Here is an 18,843-nt window from a genome sequence, read left to right as displayed (position 1 = left end):
TTTGTGCGGAGAAACATGTAAAGATGCCCCTGAGTCGATAATCCAATCACTCATAGCATGTCCATCCTCTGCAGTCAAGAAAACAGAATCAAGATTGCTTGTAAGGAAGATGTCACCACCTGCTATACCAGAATCACTGTCTGAACCAGATCCTGTGACATTCACCTCTTCAATCTTCATTGAACACTTCTTTTCATCTTGCTCAGAACTCTTTGTTTTGCCTTTTTCTTGTTTCCACTTCATACAGTCTCGCTTCATGTGACCCTTCTTGCCACAATGGTAGCATTCTATGTCATCCTTTGACTTCGAATCACGAGACTTACTTCGGTTTTGTGCCTTCTTACCCTTCTTCTCTTTAAACTGTTGTCTCCCTCGAACGACCAAAGCGCTATTGCCTTTGCCTTTGTCAATGTTCTTCCTGTTCACTTCCTCTGTGAGCAAGCTGCCTTCTACATTAGCACTTGTAAGACCTTCTGGCGCGACAAAATTACTTAACGCTGTACGAAAAGTATCCCAACTGTCTGGCAAAGTGATTAAGAGAAACATAGCCTTCACTGAATCTGGAAAGACTATCTCCTGTGCTGTTAACTGGCTGAAAATTGAGTGAAATTCATTCAGATGATTTGACATGGCTGTCCCTTCCTTCATCTTCAAATCCACCAATTTCTTGAGCCAGTAAATCTGAGAAGCAGCACTTTGTTTCTCGTACATATCACATAGCTTTTGCCATACGCCATACGCTGTAGTCTCTTCTGCTACGTTGAAGTAAACATTTTCTGCCAGTGTCAGCATGATTGTGGAACAAGCTAACTCGTCAAGCTCTTCCCACTCATCTTCAGCCATAAATTCTGGTCTCTCCCCTTTGAGCTTCAGTGGCTTCACTTGTTTTTTTCTGCACCAAAACCTGCCAAATCTGCTTCTTCTAGAATGGAAAGTTTGTGCCATCCAGCTTCTTTATGTTGTAAAGAGTCTCACTGTGAGAAGATGCCATATCTGCCAAACTGTTTACTCCTGAGAAAAATCCGGCAGAGTTTCCCCTGTAAACTGGCCTCTGTACACAGTAAACAAGCTGTAATCAACAAGCTGAACACCTCTCCTCAGGAACTGTCAGTATTTTGAAAATTTTTGACAGAGTCTCCCCTGTAAACTGAGCTCTGGGAACCAAAAGATAGCTCAAAAAACAATCATAAATAGCTGACCAGTGACAAATCCTGTAAGCATACACTGTCTCCTCTCTGGGTGATGACAGAACCTGTATCTGTCTCAAGACTGAACTCTAAACAATGCCTCAACGGCCTGACGCATAAGATGCAATCCAGTGTCTACACAAAGTCATACATCCTAAGGGATAAAAGTCGCCGAAGAGGATGCGTGTAGAGGGGAACTCCAGCAACCTAATCCACCTCACACTAGGTAACCCAGCCCCCAGTGCTTGGCTTCAAAAAACCTCACACACGACCCTCTCAGATGGCTCAGCAAACTGCCCAGAACTAGCATACATCCTATAATAGACCAATCACTGTCCTATGACCGCTGCGGCGGTCTGTCTGCTAGCGTGACTCACAACTAGCAGACCCACAATCACAGTACATCAATCTGCAATACATGCCAGTGGTGTCAAGCCGTCGTATGGCCACACCTCCCCTGGAACCTGGCAAGCACAAGAAGTAGCAATGCAGACTGCAATATATATATCTGATGATATATATGTGTACCTGGTCTATAGATGATGCTCTGAAGACGAATAAGTGATGTATGTCGATGTCGATATTGATGTCGACCACCTCCTGCTTGCCAATCTACACAAGACGGATTTCTTTGCGGCTGAAATCTATCTTCTGCTGTAGTGCTCAGAACGAAATTCTGAGGGCATAAACGGCTTCGAAAGGGGGGTAAAACTGCAGGTCACCTGCTGGAAACGCTCCCGGAACGCCGAGTGTGAATTTTCAAACTCCGGATCCAGAATCTGCCGGAAAAGTGCGCGCGCGCGCGATTGCGCAAATCCGCACTGAACCAAGGCACCAAGGCTCTGATACCAATTGAAGTCGCGGAGCGGAGCGTGGGTCGACTCTCTCTCTCTCACACACACACAGTGAGCTTACACAGTACAGTACGCAGAGAGATCTGTTAGAAGGGTTATCTCCCAATTCCTTAGTATTCACAAAGAATATGTTAGTATATACAAAGAGTTAGAGGTAAGTGAGTTAGGCGGGCGGCCGGCCATATCCGCATAAGAGGCCACTTGGGCTTTAATCCCAACAAAACGTACCACTCGCTCCAAGAAAAGTAAGAAAACGTGGCGTTGGATTCCTAAACGACTATTGGAAGCCCAAGGCTACTATCAAGGAAATGATCAAATTTGGGTGCCAAAACGTAGATTGTGTTCTTACCTGTCACCTGATCCATATGAACCCACTCCTGTAGCTCCGAAACAAATCGACGATCGAGGAAAGAAAAAAATCACAGAATGCTACACACCCGCTCCAGAGCTAGTCTGGGTACCGAAGAAAGAACGATTTGTTCCACCTAGCTCAGGAAGGGGGGAGTCCCATGAAGCTTCTAGCTCCTCATGTAATGCATCCATAGAGGTAAAAGCTTCTCCACAGCTTCAACCTACAATAGTGGACCTCCATAAAGCTACAAAGGAATCCACACCTCCCAGTGTTCAAGAATCACATGATGAACCACTTCAAGTTCAATCCTGGGAGAGTACCTTACCACCCTTGCAGCTCGATGAGGCACCTAAGGTAAGAGAAAACTACTGGCAAAAATCCTCACCTATTATCGACTGGAACAATTGGTTTCAAAGGGTGACAAGCTCATTTCAAATGGTATGATCTACCCAAGGAAGGGGGGAGTGTTTGCTAACAGTCATCATTCAGTTGCTTCCCTCTCAACCTTCCTCCCTGACCTCTCAATCTCCCAATCTTAGGGAATGTACATATAAAGCCTTATGCTCACAAAAAACAAAAATAATAATAAAGAGCAAGAGAAATTAGCAAACGAGTATGCACAATAAAAGTCAAAACATTGACTCAGACCTACACATTCGCATCCGGTACACTGAAACAGAAACCTATGCCATAAAACACCTTTGATCCTCATCACTCGAGCAATAGAGGGTAGGTAGAATTAGTACCATAGGAGTGTTTCTGTTTTAGAGTTGAGTGATTAGCAAATTTCTTTTTTCCCACTGATGTGCCTCCTAGAGGTATTCCTTGTGTTTCCTAGTGTGTATAGGAGCGTGTTGTTGTTGTTAGGATTTGGACCTTCATGGAATCTTTATCTCGACTCACTCTTCAAATCAAGCGCGACCATCGACACAAACAGGTGTTTCTTGTCCATTAGCATTGCCCCTTATCTTTTTTGCATCTATGATTGTCTGCTTTGATTGTGATTGGTAGCATAATATCCAGCACATTTTCTTAGTAACAAACATTTAATTCAATGTAATTTTTTGACATAATCACTTGTCTAGGTTTAAAAATCAAGCAATCCGACTAAGCTAGTTTGACCAAGTTAGGTGTTAGAGATCTTCTCTTAATACCATGTGGAATGTCTTCCTAATAATCATTGGTTACTTAGGTTCTTAATCCGATTTAGGCAGCATTGTGTGAAATGTACTAGGACTGTCTAGTGGGCTTGACCCTATTGACCTTTAGCTTAAGTATTATAAAGGGAGTTTACTAGTGTGATGAGCCTGGGGAGGTGTATCAGTGTTATATGACCCCCCAAAGTTACAAAATTAAAATGCTGAAAACGAACAAACAAAAACAAATCAAAGTGCCACAATGTAAAATCTTAAGCTGGAAGAGAAATCTCAGCTTGATTGGGTACTTCACTCACATGTATCGCCTATGGTACTAGAGCCCTAGAGGTTCCCAGTGTGGGCGCTTTTCCTTGAAAAGTAAAAAAACCCAAGGCATACAAAATAAGCACACACATCGAAATTGAATCACTGTGAAAAGACTTTGGGGGGTCAAAGAAAAGGTAATCAGTCAGGTGATGATTTCATGAGAAATTCCTTTTATCGTAGCTTAACTGCAAGGTCTTCTAGGTATAGCCTCTAGTCAGCCCTCGAACATGAAATACTTCGCTCTCGCGATTAAACAACTTAATTGACCAAAGAAAATTAAGAAGCTTACCCATGGTATTAATAGTCGATCTCTAGTGCCTGTCGACCGTTAAATTGGCGACCCCATACTTGTTTAATTTTTTACCTTTACATTTGTTTATGCATTTGATTATATTGCAATTTAATGTTTATTGCTGACAAATTGTTTAAAATTCTGTTACCAATCAATTTGTTTGCCTAAAACTGCATATGCTTTTTAATCGCTTATGAGAATGCAATTACTGTGCCAATTTTGTTTGATTTTGCAGTGACTGAAGAAGGCTAAGGACATTCATCTCAAATGCTCTTCCACCTCGACGAACGAGCTTTAACTCAATAGCTTCCGAGGACGGAATCTACATCAGGAAGGGGGGCATGTTAACCCTCACGGCTCACGGACACCCTATCACCTACGACGGACGTTGTAACCTACGGCGGACATTGTATTATTTACTTGTAGAGTCAGGTACCGGGCTTGTCGGTCCAATAGGAAAAGGGTAAGAGTGATCGTCGATGAGAGGCGCACTCTAACTGGAACATTCAAGGGATTAGTTGGCTAAGCATGGGCGCCCAAGTGTGAATGGGGTGAGCTCATATAAAAGTCAACTAAACCTAAAATTCACTCATTCTCTCATTTGTGCAATAGAAGAGTGCTCTTGCTCCATCTCCATCTCCATCTTCTTCTTCTTCACCTCCTTGTGTGTGTGTATGTGAGAGTGTGTGTGTGTGTGTGTGTGTGTGTGTGTGTGTGTGTGTATGTGCGATCGAGCATTGCGGCGGCACAGCGGCGGTGAGGTGGTTGAGCGCGGCGTAGCGGCGTCTCCTTCTTCTTCGCGGCGAGGAATACTCCACGAAGCAAGCATAGAGCGGTGAGTGACACACCATGGCCTTCTTTGAGCTTACTAGTTTAGGTTTGTTGTGTGCTTGGAGCCATTTGTGGCTCGCACACGGTGTATCGCCAAGTTCCTTGCATTGACACGTGCGACATACGCGCACATTTTGCAAAGGAAATTCTATTCATTTTTCCCCGTCTTCTTGCCATAAAATCTTACAGTGTTATGCCATCTTGTACAGTGGTCGATATATTCCCACTTTGATCGAGTGTTTACTCTCACTTTTGACAGGTTTTGTCAATTTGGACACGGTTTGGTGTTCTTGTACCCACTCTCGCACGAGTGAGGATTTACGTATGCTTGTGTGGCTACAATACAGGCTAGTCACAAGGTTCACAAGTTTTTGTAGATTTTTTATGGCAGTTTCTCTTGTGGGATGCGTTTTGAGCTAATTTGCTCTCTATTTGCATATATAGTTATACGCTTTACGCTCGGTTGAGCAGTTTGTCCCAGTTTATGCTTGTAGAGTTTGCAGATTGTGGAGTTGTCTTATGCATATGTGAGCATCAATTTCAATGCGATTGATCATGCTTTTGAGCATTGTGTAGTGGTCGAGTTACCTCCCATTTTGTTGCCATTTAATTTGGCATAGTTTATGGTTGAGATTGTACTTGAGGTTTTGCTGAATTTATAGGGAATATTTTGCCAAATTTTTCCCAGAATTCTCATCATTCTTTGGTTCTTAGCCATTCACTTATGGTTGCAGATATGTGTCAGAGTGAGAGATGACGGTCTCGTTCTTGCCGATACTTGCATTGTTGGCATTGTGGTCATACAAGACATATTAGGCACCGTTGTTTCAGACGTATGAGACAACAATGGAGATGTATGCGTGATGCAAATACGGCTTTGGCACAGGTTACAGAGGTAGTTCCAGTGGTAGTGTATGCCAGTGATGGTGATATCATGCTTGCCTCGAGTGTATCTCTTGCAAATTTGTCTATGGGTAGCACACTTTCTCCACAGTGGTTACTAGATAGTGATGCTACTTTCCACGTCACACAATGTCGTGAGTGGCTTAGCACTTTTTCTAATGGGAGACTTGGTTGTGTGCGACTTACTGATGGTTCGGCATTTGACATAGAGGGTGCAGGAGACGTTTGTTTGTCTTTGCCCAGTGGTGCTTCATACACGCTATGACATGTGCGTTATATTCCTCAGCTGAGATAGAGCTTGATCTCAATGAGATAGTTGGCAGTTGTTGGTTTTTTAGAGACCAGTCTTTTCAGATGCATTACGGTTCATTAGTGATTGCCACAGGAGCCCACAGCGGCCTGGTATATCCTATGCATGTGTCTAAGGTTCGAGGCGGCGTGGTCTCGGTTTTGTTGTTGACATGCTTTGAGTGAGAGATGAGGCATGTCTCTTTTGTGGATGTGCTGCATTGAGAGCAGGTTGTGCATTTGCCTTGTGGTGACATTCACGCAGACAGTGGTATCTTTGGGGATGCACAGCTTTGTTAGTCATCAATTGAGGTGACATCAATTGAGCCAGATACCAATGCATTGTTCTATGATGCATCTGATATGTTTGAGGGCAACAGTGTCCTTCAGATAGTTGTGTGTGATTGCAATGGTGCTAATTTTTTGGTTTTGTAGTCATTCTCAGCAAATAAGCCTTTGCTAGATGATGTTTACATGGTGATGCATAGTCAGGTGGTTCCTAATGAGGATGCATATGGCACTGAGGTTGCTGTCAGGGATAGTTTGGCTCACATAGTACATGTTTCGTCGGCTTTTGGGTCTCTCATGTCTGACCTTTTAGTCTCAAGACCTGATCTTGCTTATGCGGTTGGTGCATTTGCAGTGGGAGTTGTCAATTGTGCGCTGACTGACACTGGCATTGTGCGTTGTGGAGCCATGCAGGTCGTCACTCGATACCTGCATCAGGAGTGTCATCGTAGATCTAGCCCTAGTGGTATGCATGTTGCATCTACACTAGAGCGATTACAGAGTGAGCTAGTGGGCATAGGTTGAAAGCCGTCTTCTCTCACCTCTTGTATATACTAGTTGTAGGCTAGTCTTCTCGCCACTTATCATCACATAGCCTTTAGTGGGAGAATGTTAGGTAAAGGCAGTGTGCCTCACCGTGCTTTGCCCTTGTATGTCAGCTAGTGTCCGGCCGCCCACATTTATCTCCTTATTCTTTATGCATACAAAGAATAAGGAGCTCTCACTCATTCTCACATTGTGCTCATACAGTGAGATTTGGGAGCTCCACCCACATCCTGTGTACTCTCTCTCCCCCCCCTTCTCACTCTTTGCACACGCACCGCATTCGCGCACTCACATTGTGGAGCTACACGAACCATACAGAGATATTTATGAGATTTGCATGCATGCTCTATCATGGATTTGCATGCTCGACTATCACTAAAGCCGATACGACAACATCTAGATCAAGTGTGCGAGCTAGTGGCATAGATTGAGAGAGTCTCTCACCTATTTTCTTTTACATACTAGTAGTTTAGCTAGCAAAACTCACTTATTGACACATTTTCCTTTAAGTGGAAGGTTGTTGGGATTAAATGTGGATTTGCTTTGCTAGGGGGCCAGATGTCCAATGTTCGGTTGTCCATTGACTTCACTGACTGCACTAACTTACCCTTATTCTTTATATACATAGAGGAATAAGGAGTGTGGGCTTCTTGCCACTCTAACTCCACCCCACTATGTGTTCTCTCTCTCTCTCTCTCTCTCTCTCTCTCTCTCTCTCTCTCTCTCCCCCCACACACACATGCACCACACTTGTAAACCCTTCATCTATTAACCCTTTACAATAATTTTTTATTTAAAAGCTTCCTACACCAAGATGCACTTTGCTTTAGAGGTTCCACAAACTAGGTTTTACAAGCTAGGCATGTTCTTTTTCTAGCCGTTCTATAATTCACGTATGTCGGGTAGGTGTAATTTCATATGTCATTGCTTGGAAAGTCACTTCTTCTTTGTGGTTGATTGGCAATTGCATTTCAATAGTGAGATTGCTAGACACACTTGTGTCTTCACTCATTGGAGTTTCTTGATGAGAAGGTCTTACCACTTCATTGTGTCAAGGACAGTTGTTAATCTCCTATATGTGCTTACTTAGTGCAATGGATTATAATGGCTATAAAAATAGCTCTTAGAGGTCTTACCACTTGATTGCATCAAGGATAGTGTTTAATCTCTTACAGATAGGCGTTTACTTAGTGCAATGGATAATAATGGCTTTAAAAGGAGCATTTATGTCACTTGACTTCCATTGTATTAAAGTGATTAAATGAAGGAACCTAAAATAGGTGACCACAAATTTCAATTCTTAACAAGTAATGTGCTTTTTACAAAGACTAATTCAAAAACGATTTGTTGTGCTGCTTTGGAAGTAGTGTGGTTGGAACACACTTACTGATTGTAAGATTTGAGGTTTTTGTGTGTTTAGATGTGGCAAACCCCATGAGAAGTGAACTTGTGACTTTTCAAACCATGTGAATGTGTAAGAGACTGGGACTAACACAGGCACATCTTCACCCAACCATGCCATATATAGGCCCTATGCTTGCTAAATATAGCCCCCTTAACTACATGTGAGTCCTGGCCCTTGGCCTGACATTACTCTCCCCTTGGAGAATCATTTTTGTCCTCAAAATCACAAGTGGTGATATCTTTGTAAGAACACTAATGTTTTCTATAGTGGCATCCTTCACGGATCCAATTGTCCATTTAATAGATACATGGTTCTATAGGAGGTTCAATGGAACCAAAACATCTTGATTTTTCACATTGTTGTCCCTTTGCAACCTTTTATGTAACTAGCTTATATCCAAAATAGTGTGTAGACTTGATTTAAAACTCACTTTACTTTCAATGAGTTACCACAACTAAGAGGTGGTATTCTCTCAAAGAATATTTCTCTCAAAGCATAATGTACTTTGAATTGAGAGAAATATACTTTGAATGATATTTCTGTAATGCAAGCCATTGAACTCATACTCATACTCTGTAATGCTTTGCAATGATATGGCCCAAACATACATTGAAGCGTTTGAAGTGCATCCATCAAATCATCGCGCAAGCAAAAGATCACTTGAACCTCCTTGTCTACCCCATCCTTGAGAAGTTTATACTTAACAACCGTAGGTCTCATATTGTAACGGGGATTCCTTGGCAATGGCACCAGCATCAAACCCTTGTATACATAGAACTCATCCCTATAACCTTGATGACCCAATATCTTTGCATCACAAGCACTAGAGGGTTGACCAATCACGTGGACCAAGGTCACATCGACTATCATAGCATCATCCTCTCTTGCATCATCATCACTCGGTGTAGAAAGTCCTTGTCCATAGCCCACCATCTCATTAATGCAAGCATCCATATCCTATTGCTGCAAAGCTTCTTCCCAAAAGATACATTGCTCTTTGTGCAAGGCTACCATATCCTTCAATGGATCTAGTGACTCTATGCCATCATCGCATACATCATCGCACCAACTCTCACAAGCATCATATGTGTCACCATCATAGGTTTCCTCATTCTCATCAATTTCACTCTCATTATCCTCACTTTCCATGCTAGTGCTCAAACTTTCACATTCATCTACTATGTACTTGCCATTTTTCACCATAGGCATGTGTATGCTCTCCAAAATTGCTTCACATACTTCATTTGCATCGACTTTGCGCATATGGGCATCCACACCTATATCCGAGCTATTATCCTTGCTAGCATGAGCACCTGCAACTATGACTTTATGCACATAAAGGTCATCCACACTATCCATACCACGTATTGGCAAAGCACAACTTTCTCTCTTTTCGTAGTGCTATTTTCAATGCTTCACACATGGATTTGGACTCTTTCTCTTGCACTTTCATCTTAAGGACTGGTCGTAACAAACTCGTGAACACCTGTACTCTTTGGCTATTTGTAAAAACAAAATAAAAATCCTCTTTAGACATGGCTTCCACATGCAAAAGAGCATCTTTCCACACTCTCCAAGAATCATCAAATCTTGACCAAAAATCTGAAACGGACTCGTGCTCTTGCATAAACAAACTAGTGACCTGTTTCCATGCATCTTGGTGAGGAATCACCTTCTTGAACCGCTTCAAAAAGCATCTATTAAGCATTTCCCAATTGCCCTTCTCATCTTGTGACAAGCCCTCATACCAATCTCTTGCATTCCCTCTGACCACTAGATTGATGCTTGCAAGTTTTTGCACCTCACTTGAAACTACACGACATAAACCTGTCAAATCAAACTCATATGATGCAAGCCAATCGTCTGCATCCTCACAACCAGTGAAAATAGATGGTTGGAATGGCCCCACCATCTTGAAATTCCCTTCAACATCCAAAATGTGCATACATCACTGCTCAAAATCCATATTCTGAGTGCACAACCAGCAATTTTTGCTCCCCAGCATGATCGCCAAAGGATGATGGAGCAAAAGACGCCGTACGCACACACACACACACACACCCATATAACTCAACACTACACAAGGAATTTACTTAAATTCCAACCCACACACAACACCACTCAAGAGATCAATAAAAATACTACCCACAAGCTTAATTCAAACTCCAAACACCTCGACCTACAAGCCCTTGCCTGCCCGCAGACACTACAAGGTGAGTCGAGTTGATCAACAATTGAAATCACGCTCGATGGTGACCAAAATATACAAGAAAAACATCAAAAACTCAAAAACTTTAGCTACAAAAGGTGTTGGGAGGCGTTCAGCACGACCTAATCGCAACCCACACAAAATTATCAAATCCGTGGATCGGCAACCCGCCGACCAGGGCATGGAAGCACGAGCATAAGATGAATAGAAATAGAGGATTCAAGAGATCACCTCTCCAATGCAAGTAGAGATTAGCCATGGCAAGACTAACTCTAAACCTATTCTAATCACTAATCAATTAACTCCTACACACATCAAGTCCACCGAAGTTTGACTTACCATAGACTAGAAACCCCAAGTACACTAATGATAAGCACGCACTAATTACCACATGTCAGTCACGGCACTTCATCAATAGCTACACACACGAGGTGAATGGTGCTAGAGTTTCATAAAACCTATCTACATACAAGCAAACAATAGGTCACACACACTAATTACAAGATCAAGACCCAACTTAATCAATCTAATTAGTGATGCTAAATATCACAAATTGAATGCTTAGAGAAGAATAGGAGTGGTTTATGGCAAGAAGTACATACCTCTCTCAAATCTAGAATAATGAGAGTGTAATAATACTCCATGACATAATGAAATGTAGAGAAGAAGTAGACTAATGAGAAAAAGAGAGAGGGAGCTCTCAAAAGTGGATCCTCAAGAATGAAGCCTCCTTGCATAAAGGCGCCCTCTAACTAGCATATGCAACTTTGGAACTCCAAGTGAGCCCAAGACTTATACAAAGTGAGTGGGAAATATTGTGACATCCATAGCATATCTCCCGCTTGATGCATATTCGGTGTAGCCTGTGTTAGCCGCTGCTAACATTCCCCCCTTCTTAATTTGGCGCACGTCCTCGTGTGCCGGTGAAGCAAGACACGGTGACATGGTAGAAATCAAGTCCATGGAAGAAATGTTGAGCTGCAAGACATAAGAACAAGTAATGAGCATCAAAGGCCAACAAGGATACAAAACATAAGTACAATGAACAATCATGCAAAGTGATTTTTTTGCTTCTAAAAGATGGGTGAATCATAGTCAAAAACTAGACAACATAAAGCAAAAAAACACTCAACTATCGTGAAGATTAAACCACTTGAAATTTCAATTTTATGCATGAAACAAAAGCAATCATTTATGACCCTAGGCTAATGCAAGTTCATAAACCTACTAGCCTAAAAACTATGTGACCAATCTTAATAAATCATTCAAGTCTATCATGTCTATGGGCTATAAAAAAGCTCCTTAATCTATTAGTACATTGTCATAGCTTTTTGAAGCTCATGGAAGTTTTGTTTTTGTCATTCATAGGAAAAAGCAAAGCACAATACAAGGCTACCACCCCAAGGCAAGTCTAGGTGCGACTCTCGGCTCCTTGAACCCTCAAGAAGGTGTTCCAAAAGCCTACTAGCCTACCAAGGCGACGGCTAACCCCTATCAGCCTAGGGCATCGGTTTAGGGCCTTCACCAAGCGAGCCAAGGTGATTCCCCTCACTTGCCAAGTGCCAATAAGGCGCTAAGCCTCACATAGACACAATATAACATAGAAATTTTCTTTTCATGTGTCTAATAGCATTTTTGCTACGTTTTCTTGACACTTTTTTGCTTCATTGTTTCGTTTTTTTACCACTTTTTTGTTGCTTCCAACATGAGATGCTTATGGCAAGTGGACTAAAAGGACTAAAGCCTAATCATAGCCCTAGGTCATGTTAAAAATGAATGGAGTATTAAGACTATCACTAAGAATCTAGGACTAACAAGAAATGATTCTACATTAACCTAAGGTCAATGCCAATTACCTATGATTAACACACATATAACCTAATTTTTTGATGAGTTAATTTTCACAAAGCAAAGTGTTGAAACTTTAGGATGCCTAGCCTTTGAACATGAAAGAACCATATCTTAGAAGCAAAAATTACTTAAGCTAAGCATAGAGAATGGAAAGATGAATAAAAGAGCAAAATCATGGAAGGATTACACCTATTCATGCTCTTTTGAACATCCTTGAGCAAGCATCCCCTTTGTGTAGAGAAGTCTCTTGATCCTTTTTATTTGCAAAAGAAGCTTTTTGAAGCTAAGTGTAAACACAAGCTCAAAAGCCAATTATTGAAAAGCCACAAAAAAAACATTAATGAAAACCTAAAGCTAGGGTCTTGCATACCCGAATTTGCCAAAGGGAAAAATGTGTCTTTGGTTATGCACATGATGCTCTTTGATAGCAAATTTATGCGTACATATCAACAATGAGAGAGATAAAATGCTTCTACATAAGCAAATTTTGCAATTTAAAGTCTCTCATGCATGATTCAAAAGTTGATTAATTTCTGGCTCAGTCGAAATATGGAATTTAAAAACAAGCCAAGAGTTGAAAATAATGCAACTTTTGAATGAAATGAAGTGGCTCTTGAAAGCCGAATTTTACAATTAAAAGCTTTTCAAAAAGTTGGCTACCAACTATCTCACACGAAATTCTACAATTTTTAGAGCAAGCTATGAGATAGAGATGACTGCAACTTGATGAAATGAAAGTGAGTGGCTCTCAATAGCTAAATTTTACTTGAAAGCTCTCAAAAAAGTTGGGTAAACACTAGCTCAAAATGAAAAAAATTAACTTTTGACCAAGCTATGAGTAGTAGCATGTACACAACTTTGAATCCAAAGAAATGGAATGACTCTAACTAGCCAAATTTTGCAATATATTGTAATGATGACCCCTTCTTCGATCAATGAAAGTACAACCTTGCCACACCCCTTCAAAATGAAGCTCAATTGTTAGTGCTAAAGCTTTTGGAAATTCAACACAAGCACTAAAGGAATCCTCAATCAATCACAAGCCCGAAATTTTAGTGCTCTCTCATGGTCATTCAAGAAGCCCCCTTTCATGTAATTGGCCACTCCTCTTTCAAAAATATCCCTTATTAGTGCATGAGAAAAGTTTTATGTTCAAACCAATCACTAAAAAGCAACGCTCAAACACACATCCCATTCATGCAAAGCATAATGGCCATCCCAATCAATTCTTGATTATGCATCATAGGCCACTACCTACTCAACATAGTGCTAAAAAGGAGTTTATGCGTTTCCTTTAAGCACCATATGTCATCTTTAATCAAGGATGTCAATCATTTTAATGCAAATACTCATCTCAATTTTATTTTTGCCTAACTCTCAATAGCAAATTTGCAAAGAGCATTTAGTTTATTTTTGAACACGTTTTGACCAAACACAAACCAAAAACCCCTTGAATATGATCTATGGATAATACACAATTGAGTACTATTTAGTGAACTTTGGTTTCAAAAATTTTCCATTAGTTTTCACCTTATGGTAGTGGAGTAAGCAATCGCTCACAGATGCCAAAATTTTAAGATTTTCATGAAGCACAACCCGTTCAACAGTTTTCTGTTGCTCAATAACAAACTTGAATTCCTAAAAGGCTCAATGTCAAGCCAAAGCATGTGCTAGTTCGACCTTGTACTCCTCTCTACCGGCATTTGGCTCAAGGAGGACAACGGAAATTGTTTCTTTTTCGTGGGTAATCACTGCTTATTGAAGGAAGGCATGGGTGGGAACACATGCTCCTTTTTTTAAATTTTAAATTTGTTTATTTCTCAAAAAAAACTCAGTTGACTGCGAGCAGCAGCTACGAGGCCGTCTTAGTGCGGGGCCACCACAGAGAGAGAGAGAGAGAGAGAGAGAGAGAGAGAGAGAGAGAGAGAGAGAGAGAGAGAGAAGAGCGTGTGTGTGTGTGTGGGTGGGGGGGGGGGGGGGGGGGTGTGGGGGGGGGGGGGGGGGGGGGGGGGGGGGTCTTGGGCATGATGGCGCATAAGAGAGATTTGCGCGCCAAGCCGGGCAGTGGGCCAATGATTGCGAGTGAGTGCGCATGTGTGTGTGTGTGTGTGTGTGTGTGTGGCACAGTGAGCTGAAAGTCCAAACATAGGTGTGTGTGTGTGTGTGTGTGGGTGTTTATGGCAGGCGACAGCTACGACAGGATTAGCTGGCCAGGACCATGAGAAGTTGAGGTGTAGGTGCACTGTGTGTGTTGCAATCCAGGACAAGTGGAGCAAGGACTAAGTCCCAAAAATAGAGGCCCAAAGTGTGGGGTCACTGAACTCGCACGGCTGGCTGTAGTAGGGCGTGGTTAAAGATGCCCAATTTGGTGTTGAATCGGCTGCAAAGGCGAGGTAGGTGGAGACTCAAGAGTCCAAACTCTGAAGCGTGTGTACGTTGAAAGCCTGTGATGAAGTGAATGGTTGAAGGGGTCGTTGACCAATGAATGAGCATTTTTCGCGTCCAGCCCCACAGTTAGTGCGAGGGATACAACTACAAGCCAGCTCAAACAGAATGCAGCCGAGGCACGTAGCGAGAGAGGAATCGGATCCAAGGGGGGTTGAGCACCGTGGCAAGTTGGCAACTAGTGAGTGTGTGTGCGTATTCTCCACATGTGGAATATGTCTCATATTATGACACCAAGATATATATCATACCTCAAGTATGATATGTACTTGTGTGTGGAGGTTACTGTAAACACTTAGTGACATGAGTGAGAGGGACCCTCATAAACATTGCTTCACATTGGTTAAACTGAAATCCATTAGTTCCTAGACCATGTTGCATACATTGTGACTATCAACATGTATCAAACAAAACCCTACCATGTAGGTTTATAACTGCAGGGTACAAAAATGTATTTGGTAGACTACTATCCCAAAATTCTTTGCTCCTACATGACCTTGTCATGTGTCAAAAAAGGGATGAAAGCATTATAGCATATGCATCCTACTTGGAAAACTCAATCAAACGTCTTCAAAAATGAAACTAAATCAAATCATATGCTTATTAGGAGGTAGAAAATAGCTTACACCGGAGTCAAGTGCACTTTCCAAACCCAAAATCTAAAGGTCAACCTCAAAGGCCCAATATTTTGTTGACCTGTTACACACTAAATGAGAGATTAGTAAAAATAACCCAATATTTAACTAGTAACCCTGAGTGTTGCCTTGCCAATACAAACCCCTTGGTTAGATTTTGCAATTTCAAATCCCTTGGTTAGATTTTGCATGGAAACTGCTTAAATTATCAGTTAACTATGACCAACATAGTCTAGGGTGTCACCAATAGTGAGCATAAACAACTTGGTAAGTTGAACATATCTTACTATCCCTTGGCAAAGTGAAAACTACTTTTTGTGAAAGTACCAAGTGTGAAGAGGTCAAACCATGACCATGAAAGTACAAGTGTGAAGAGGTTAGACCCTCAACACCTATGGAATGATTTTTCATTAGTTGAGTCATACCCCTAAAAATACCACACGTATAGACACAATCATTGCTATAAAGTAAACAACAAATCCGTGCATGTTGGAATTGTATTCACAACTGGATCAAACTAAGCAGCAGATGATCCTCTCAAGGTGGAATCTTATTCACAACTAGATCTTAAAATAATCATATCTCCTTATAGAAAGGGGAGAAAGATTTCGAGAAGATTCCCAACACCCAAAAGAAAGTAGTCATAGTAGAGTTGCTATGGTGTTTAAAACAAGAGATTACTCGCTTTGAGGCTCTCTTAGCAAATTCATGCCATCCCATGAATTAGTTGCTCGATAGCGAGGCCATGCTTACTTGCTATCGACAAAAAGCATGATCGATCGTGCATGCACCTTTTGCATACAACCAATGATATGAAGTGCCCACCGCTGCAATCATATCAATGAATGCAAGCAACTATACTAGCCTCAAATGTTACTGAGCAGAAGGTTACAATTATGGGTAACATTTACAATAACTTCAATAGAGAAACATCAAGAAAAAACATTACAAACAAACAAGATCTAACCTCATCCTTGACAGAGTAGCTGATGTTATAGTGAAAGCGTAAACAATGATTTTGTGGAATTATTGCCACCTTACTAGCATGCCATGCATGTAAACCACGAAAAAATTTGATAAACATGTGGCTACAATGATGATTTCATTCGTTTGAGCCAATACCATACGTGCCTTGCACAGTCTGTTGGCATGGATACATCACAATTTGATGTTGCCAAATGTAAAATATGAGCTTATATCCTCTTATTACCAATGACCCAAACCTGTGTGCCAGTGCTCGTGATCCAAAGTCAATGGACAATACCTTAGCATGGGTGATAAGTCTTACTTCTCGTTAAGTATTTCAAATCACTTTACTTTGCACAACAGATAAGCTTTTCCAAATTATAGGTTAAAAAACAAAAAAAAAAACACGAAGAACTTGAAATTGTCCAACCTTGTCGCCCCTTTGCGACCAACTTGAAATTGTCCAACCTTGTCGCCCCTTTGCAACCAATTATCAATTCCAAGCAGCTTTTGTTGTCCGTGCTTGAATTTGGCTCATAGCCATGTATGTTGATGTATCAGGCTCATAGCAATGTATGCATGCCCTCTTGGCCTAGTTCATACTGACACCCAATGAAATATCATTCAAACATATTGCAAAGTTCCCCCAAGTTGGTATGCTAATAGCACATTCCAAACTTTTGAAGCTTTTATACAGTATGCCTAAAATTGAAGTCGTTCTTCACATACGGACATTGTAGAAATAAAACATGATGGAATGTTTATGTTTGTAAGCTAATAACTACTTTTGCTAAAAAATCATGTCATGGCAATATAAAATCAACCTTGTCGAGCTTCCATAGATTATCGATTGTGTTGAATCGTACATCTTATTGAGAATCATAAAAGTACTTTAGTCTGCCCAATGCTGAAAAGAGATAGCTTAGCCATCGAACTTTATCAAGCTACAAAACCCTTCTTGACCAGAGCAACTTTTCCTTGCCAAGCTAGCTTTGTAAAAAAATTGCAACAGTTAATAAGTGCAAACTTGTAAACTTGAAAGTTAAATTGCTTACCAACGCGCTTGAATGATCACCCTTGGCACCGGAATTTGTAGCTTCACACTTGGTGTAGTTTTCATAAATAGGGTGCCTCATATGTGTAAAAGCATTTGTTCACCATGTACAATCATGTCTGAATAGACCTCATAGGGTCAAAATCCTACACATGGTGGGTACTGACAATGGTCATTTCTGACTGCATCTATCTCAGAAAACTTGCCTAGGAGCCATGCCGTAGCAAAAATTAAATCCAACACTCCAAAATAGAGAGAGACTCGTGCCGGCTTTTTGAATTGTAACAAATCATTGGCCATGTCGAGCATGTTTGCCTCCTTTGAAAAGCATAGAGATGACATAAAGAGCTATGTCTGACTAGCAAAGGGCCGGCCATGCGGAACATCTTTGCACCTTTATCCATTCTAGCAACAGGCCTTGCTCAAATTTTTTTGATGAGTACACAATATGGAAGGGATGCAAGGTTTGCGAGATAGGGGTTGAGGGGGGGAGAGAGAGAGAGAGAGAGAGAGAGAGAGAGAGAAAGAGAGAGAAAGAGAGAGAGGTTTTGGTGGAGCTTCTTTTCACACTATGTGTGAGCTCCTTATTGTTCTATATTATCATCAAGAATGAATGAGATTAAGGTTAGTGAGATGTTAGTTTGTGATGGTATTGGCCTAATGGCCTTTATCCCCAACAACATCCCACTTAAACGCCAATGTGCCAATAAGCGGAGAAAAGGGTAAGTAGAATATGATGGCTCTACCAAATGCTCAGGAGGTAAACCCTTCATGAGAAGGTCAACAAGGTTGTCATATGTGTTCAGCTAGATGCACTTGTCCTCAAGCATCTCCTGAATGAAATGATACTTGATCTCAATGTGCTTTGTCTTTGCATGAAACATATGATTTCATGCTAGTTGAATAGCACTTTGACTATCACAATGCAGTATCGGAATCTCAACATTAATGCTCAAATCTCCCATTAGACGAGCAAGCCAAATAGCTTCTTTGCAAGCTTTAGAGGCGGCCATATATTCTGCCTCAGTGGTTGATTGAGCAATGAAATCTTGCAAACGAGATCTCCATGATATTGCACCCCAGCAAATGTGAAAATGTAGCCACTAGTGGACCTTCTATTGTCCACATTCCCTATATAATCAACACCCGTGTATCCTTTTACAAATGCCTCCTTGTTTCCAAAGCATAAGCATTTTTCCTTTGTACCTCTCAAATATCTCATCACTCCTTTCACTGCCTCCCAATGCTTCTCACCAGGATTGAACATGTATCTG

The sequence above is a fragment of the Adiantum capillus-veneris genome, chromosome 22, assembly GCF_014529385.1.
Source record: "Adiantum capillus-veneris isolate H3 chromosome 22, ASM1452938v2, whole genome shotgun sequence".
Classification (NCBI taxonomy): Eukaryota; Viridiplantae; Streptophyta; class Polypodiopsida; order Polypodiales; family Pteridaceae; genus Adiantum; species Adiantum capillus-veneris.
Note: the sequence above shows the minus strand (reverse complement) of the source record.